Source organism: Argiope bruennichi, chromosome 6, assembly GCF_947563725.1.
Source record: "Argiope bruennichi chromosome 6, qqArgBrue1.1, whole genome shotgun sequence".
In the NCBI taxonomy this organism is placed as follows: Eukaryota; Metazoa; Arthropoda; class Arachnida; order Araneae; family Araneidae; genus Argiope; species Argiope bruennichi.
The window spans coordinates 74,206,342-74,212,443 of NC_079156.1; positions in this window are offsets into that span (position 1 = coordinate 74,206,342).

Sequence of the window (6,102 nt, forward strand, 5' to 3'; positions counted from 1 at the left end):
TGGTGATTTGGAAATCAAATTTATCGCCAAATGGAAATGTGCCCACTCGATATTCAAAGAAGATTGGTTTTTGAGATGCAGAGAATCTCCAGAAAGTTTGTTCTATCGCGCAAAACTAAGACCGGCAGCTGTTCTACTTCAGCTTCAGAGTTGCCTAGCTATTGAACATGGTGAAATCTAAGGAGCTCTGCGATTCAGGCTATTGTATACTCAGTTTATGCTCTGCTGTAATTTGAATATAGTTATGAGTAATTCTTGCTTCATATCTTACTTTAGATTAAATTCTAGAAATATTACGTTATTTGTACTACATGAGGACAGCCTAGAGTGCAACAATATTTAATTTATGCATATATTATATGCCACGCATTTGTACAAATGCCAAATAACAAGTTTCATCTGTTTGTCAGATATTCATTGCTTAAGACTTAATATGTAAATATTTTGGCATCCATCTTTTGAAGCGTCGACAACCTGAAACTTGAAACAATTCTGCTTGCTTAAGATTCTTTATTCAAGTTCTTTAATACTCAGAACTCTCTGGTGATTGGAGCTTTAAAATAGAATTTGAAGCTTTGATTTTAAGTTAAAGTGCTGAATCTCAAAATTGAGAAATGGGAAAACATTTCGTCCTCCATGAAGCGCAAGAAAGAATTTTCAGTAATAAATGTAATTTAAAACTGTTTTTATTAATAATATAAAATAGAATTGTTTTTTTATTTCTTAAACTTTAATTTATAATTCATTATGATACGAAACCTTGTAATTTATCTTCTAAATTCTTATCTGGTTCCTGTTCTATTAGGTATTAAATCTAACTGATAATTTTAAAAATATGTAAAACAGTGTTATCAAAAAGTTACAAAATTTCTAAATTATAATATATGAAACGAAGGAAAAATTGATTATAAAATTAACAAATTTGAAATAAGTAAATAAGTGTATAATTTAAAATATCTAAAATATTTGTTTTCAAGAGTATGCTATAAATGTCTTGTTGCTTATAATTATTTTTAAGCTATTTAAAGTTTGTTACCTTACAAATAAACTTGATGTTGTGTATGAATTAAATCTTTCGTTATAAATGCCAGATACAATATTTTTGAATTTTATGAAAACGTAATGATCTGCGTAGCATGAAATTTGGAAATGGAAAATAATTTGGTATATGGAAATTCGTGACACACATTAAAATGCTTTGGAATGCAGAGAAATAATCAAGTTTCAAATGAATGTTGACTCGTACATACTGTAACAATTTAATTTAAATCTTTGAAATTTTTCAAATATTTAAAAAATAATTAGTTATTTATAATTGCTCACAGCACGTGTCTATTTTGCATCCATTTTTAATTTCTTAACTATAAAAAGTGGTAGCTTAGTGTCTAAAATCGGAAATATTTTAACTTTAATTTTGTGAAAATATATAGACAATTTTAAACTAATTTTTTTATAGATTATCTGCAAAGGATATCTGATGGTTGTGCTAGCCAGCCAATCAGAAATCCATAGATTAAAGAAATAGAAAAGGCATTTTATTGCCATGCCTGATCAGCATGGTAATTAAAATGCTTAAGAAAACACTAGGTTTCAAATGTTTAATAACGAAAATTTATTCTTTTAAAATTTTAATTAACAAATTTCATTAATATTTTATAACTTAAAAATTTTTCAATGAAAAATCAAATATTTTTAATTGAAGATTATTTCTAGAAGTAAAATCAAATGGATGCAAATTCGTAGTTTTTAATGACGCAAAGTCTATATTTGCCCATATTGTTTCAAATGTAGTGTGGCTTGAATATATTGAATGCTATTCATTTACTTTCTTGTCAATTTTCTTTTTAAGAAGTATTTGTATAATTTAATTTTATGCGGGCTTATTAGTCTTCATCGGTTCCATTAAGTCAACATAAGTTGAAAAAGATTTGTGCGCAAACATGTTCAACTTTGAATCCTTGTTGTGTTAATGTTTCTTGCCAAAGAATTCAAGTTTGATATTAAAATTCAAATATTCAAAGATGGGTTATTATTGATAAATTTGGTATTATTGATTGGTAAAATTGGTATTGGTTTTTTGAAACTTGCCAAATTTGTATGCAAAACATAACTACTTGTGATTCTTGAATGAATTCGATGTCTTGATTGAAATTATTTTTCCAATAATTCCCCAATATTGTTTTTAAGTATTTTTTTTATGAAAGTACTAAGATTATTTCTTTCATTTTCTATATTTCATCTTTAATTTTTTGTAACTGTAAATCTGTAGTTTTACAATTGTAAAAAGACGGTAGAATAGTGAAATCGACTTTTTTCTTGAATGTATTGCCAGTTGGAACAATTTGTCAATTTAATCAATCAATTAATCTAATTATAATAGATAGAATATGTGTAGTGTCATCGACCATACAAAAGTGTAAAAATTTCAAATACTCAGCCCATTAAGAAATGTTTGAAAAATTTTAAATTTCATAATTGCATATTTATTCGATTTGTTATGTTTGTAACTATAATAGTATTCTGAATTATGTATATTGGTATTAGAATTTGTTTAAATATATTACCAATGTCTCCAATTACAGTATTATCTTGCCTAAATATTAATATAAATCTAAATGTCTTAATAAATGCCTAATTGTCTTAATGTTATAATAACAGAATTTATGCAAAATCTTTGTTTCAAATGGGTGTATGAATGCGTTGTACCTATTCTTACTGCTCTGTCGATCTTTTTAGCAAGTATTGCTATGTTAATCTAATTTTAGTTTCTGTATTATAAATTTGTGAATAAAATCTCGTTTCATATACTTGTTGCATTTAATTTTTACTCTTTAAGCTTCAAAACTTCTGAAAAATAGCATGTTAATTTTACATAATTTCCAAAATTCCTAAAAATTAGAGGTAGATGCCGAATGATCATCTACATATTTCATTATTTTAGGACTGAAAATAAGTGTTAAATGAATAGATATTTATTGACGGTACTTATAGAATAGATACTTAAGGATATATAACTTATTATTTCTTCAAATAATTTTAGTATTTTTTTTAAATTGAGCAGAAGATCAGTGTAATTTGCAATCTAGAATGGAAATTTCGATGCGAGTCGCCATTTGAAACACCATCAAAGATTGATGCCTTCTCTACGAATGTCAAACTGAGTAGAAAATAAGTAATGATTTATTTGGACGGGCTGCTTAATGACTTGCCATCCACGTTTAAGTCACGTCTGTAGATTTTTAAACTGAATACCATTCTCATTCAAAAAGAAAAATGCATAGATGAATTGAAAATATTTTTAAGATATCGATGCAATACTGTATGTAACTGATTAATAGAGTAACTTTAATCAATAGGTTAAATTAACTTTGTCCTTTTAAAAGAAATGAGCAAGTAATTGACAGTAGAGAATTGAAATACTTTCAGCTCGGTACATAGAGATAAATTAGATTCTTTATGATGTAGTTAAAAGTAATTGCTAATGAATATTGATTGAATTTTTAAAAATATGCGTGTGTCTGATACGAAATAATCAATGGTTCAAAGCACTTAAATGGGTTGTACATTTACTTCGTCAACAATACAGTATATTTTTTTGGACGGGCGAGTGAAAGCGTTGTTATAGGATACGATAATTCAGGAATTATTGCCTTCAAATTATGCTTGTTTTCTAATGTTCTTTAAATAAAGTTTCTTATTTGATTTTTAATTTTAACCTCTCTCCGCAACTTTTTTTTAATCTATTAATTTCGATAAAATAAAATTCACTGCGAACTCGGAAGAGATTTAACAGAAATGACTTCAAGGCGTGTTTGACGATTGGAAAAAATGTCAGAAGTTGACATGGCAGTCGGCGAAGATTATTTTGGTGGCGCAATAAATTAATATTTTTTGTTTTATGCTAGTACTCCGGGTACTCTTTGATTCAGTAGTATTGAATAAAAGTTTATTGCGTCGAATTATAACAATTTGTTTTTAAATATGCTACATTCTGTTTTATCGGAAAAAAAATTCTATCAAGGCTTGTCTTCATCTTGATTCTTATAGGTTTGCATATATAGAATGAAACATTCAAATAATCAGATCTGTTTTGTTTTGATCTAATGACGTTCGAAGTATCGCAAAAGTTACACTTTAGAAATTTTTTCGCCACTTTAGTACTTTAGGTAAAAAGGACATGAGAGAAAGATTTCAGAGCTAATCGAATCGATTCAATCCTGCACCCCCAATTCCTTCATAATCAACATTTTAGAGAATTTTAGCATTAGATAATGAATTGGAAGGCTTTATTTTCCCTATGTAAACTGCCTTTTCATTTGTATCTAAAATCACTGAGTGAGGTATAATGACAAATATTTATTCTTTTATTTTATATATAAATGGCATGAATACATTTTAATAAAATGAGTGTATATTTTTTTCTTTTTAAAAAAAATTCCATAGTTTCAAAACTAAAGTGTTTATAAAAGATAACCGAACGAAAGAATGGCAGAGTATAAAAATATCCGATACGACTGTCATTTCCCTCATTTGTTTCATTTATATCTTAAATGCATTTATTGCATGACAAATTATCTCGTGCGTAATTAGAAGCGAGATTTCATTAGAAGCTCAACATTCAGTTCTCATGTTCAACTGCTACGAAACGACTAAAGCGTTAACAATCCTTCTTCCTACTCTCAAAATTAGAAATTATAATGTTTTACAAATAAATGTTATCTCCAATCGGATTAATTCAGAGGATTGAAACAAGAGATCTTGCGTATAATATTTAAAAGTACTTTTCTCTGAAATCACAAATATTTTCACATCAAAGAAAACAATGTAAGCAAATAAGTAATTTTTAAAATACAATCAATTTGATGATTGAAATAAGATCTCAAGCAGAACATAAATTCAAAAGGAGTATTAACAATAGCTAGCATGGTTTCATTTTGGTAAGTATGGATTTTTCTGCAGTTTCAGCCATATATCGTTTCTTAGATTTGAGCTGCAGGGTGGAAAAAAATGAAGAATTGTAGTAATCAACCCAGTAACTTATCAATTAAAGTGAATAATTACTACCACTGATATTCATTGTAGATAAAAGTGGATCATTCACTCCAATTATTAAACAACTTCATGAATTTTTTTTTTTTTAACCGAAAGCTTGGAAATGAATTCTGAATTCCTAAATGAATCTTCGCTTTTCAGATTAGAGCTGCAGAAAAAAATAACAGGCATTCTTTATTTAAAACTATATCTGGCTACGATTTGAAAATGTTTTTAATTTATCTAGATCAGCGGTTCTTAACCTATGGGTCGCGACCCAAAATTGGGTCGCGAAGCATATTTCTTGGGTCGCGCTGAGTCGAACCAAAAAATTTAGTAATACACCAAATTTCAGACATTTTAGAAATGACGACTTGAATAAATATCAACAATCAAAAATGAATGTGATTAACAAGATCAAAAAATATCAGCTGATTAAAAAGCGAGAGCAAAAAAAGTACGTGTGATGATTATAACGGTGAGAACTAAATGGAGCAAAGCTGGCTCTATTTGAAATACAGAAAATTATTATTAATCATTTAGAAAAACTAATAGCAGACTTTGATCGATATTTCCCTGCAGACGATATTTTCAAATATAATTGGGTTCGAATGCCATTTAATTTTGATGTAAGTGATTTGCATGAGGAATTTGTTAATATTAATCAATTTCAAGAACAATTAATAGAAATACAAAGTGACCAAGCACTTCGTTACAATTTCTACAAAAACACTGAATCTTTATGTGCTTTCTGGTTAAAATTAAAAACCGAAAAGCCAATAATTGTTAAAGAAGCCCTAAAAGTATTATTGCCCTTTTCAACAACATATATGTGTGAGGCTGGTTTTTCGGCTCTGTGTGTATTCAAAAACAATTACCGGAACAAGTTAAATCCTGAAATAGATATAAGGTGCTCCTTGACAAACATTCAACCGAGGTTTGAAGATCTTTCAAAATGTATTCAAGCACAAGGATCTCATTAAAACTGTATGACTTGCATTTAAAATTTAAAAGACTTAACATATGCATTGATATTTCTTTTTTTTAGGAATAAGTTAAAATGTCAATTAT